The following is a 1,199-nucleotide window of genomic DNA, read 5'->3' as shown; positions in this document are numbered from 1 at the left end:
CTTGTGTTAACAACAACACAACTTGGTACACAAGTCTGTTGTTTGAATACCTACAAGTTGAAGTTAAAAAACAAACACAATATTTGTGGACTAATAAAACAGAACCCAAGTCTGTTAGCTGATCCACAATATTTATGTTTGATTTTATACAATCCACACACACACACACACACACACACACACAATAAAAATATGAAATTCGTAAATAAATAAGTGTATTTAAATAAACAGAATTGTGAATTTATAAACGCACATAATTTGTGTTGTTAGAACACACATAAAACCTGTGTTAGAGTTCAAACATTACAAAGTTTTGTTAACTTCCAGCCCAACTTTTTGACAGTTTGTCTGTATCAATTGTAGACTCCAGCATTTGAGTTAGTATCGTCTCTCCATCTTGAAATGTCACATTCTTTTACTAATGTGGTAAATTTTAAAGTACAACTTGAATAGTCTTGCTATGATTTTATTTCTGGCATAACGTAATTTGTTAAAACCCCTACTCTCGTCAAAGAGGCTTAGCTTTGCGCATAAAAATTGATTATATGCGTAAAAATGTTTCATTTCTTACAAATGTATGACGTACTTTGTAAAATTTACATTATATAAAATACAAGCAGAAGTCCGTCAACTGACGGGGAGTGTTTAAACTTAATTAAAACAATGTAAATTTAACAGCAAAAATACATTTCAAAGTAATAACTTGAACATAAACTTTATCTCAAGATTTTAAAATTATAACAAAGCTTCTTGATAAACAACATTTACAGTTTGCTTTTTATCAACCAACAAATAAAGATTTTGAGGTGATCCCACTACATCTCATTGATCACGAGAAAAGCACAGTTGTTTGAGAAACAATCCAGCAACTTTCATACTTTGACCTGAATCCTTTTAGAATATTAAACACTGTCTAAAGCTTCAACCTACTAAGATTGTTTGAGATCGACTCAATAGGCTGGAAGTAATTAGCCAACAGGCTTTAAAAAATAGAAATAGGGTTAAGTTCAATTTTGACCCCCTTAGGACATTCCCCAATAGTTCATAATGTTTACATAAAAATTTTGGTTGAGATTGACCCAATAGAGTCGGAGGAGTTAGGGTTGCAAACAAACACACATTTCGTCTTTATATATATATAGATAGAGAATATTGTTACGTATCTGTTCGTTTGTTAATTTCCGGTATAAATTCTTTCC

The sequence above is a fragment of the Limulus polyphemus genome, unplaced genomic scaffold, assembly GCF_000517525.1.
Source record: "Limulus polyphemus unplaced genomic scaffold, Limulus_polyphemus-2.1.2 Scaffold5275, whole genome shotgun sequence".
Lineage (NCBI taxonomy): Eukaryota > Metazoa > Arthropoda > Merostomata > Xiphosura > Limulidae > Limulus > Limulus polyphemus.
This window is presented reverse-complemented; position numbering follows the sequence as displayed.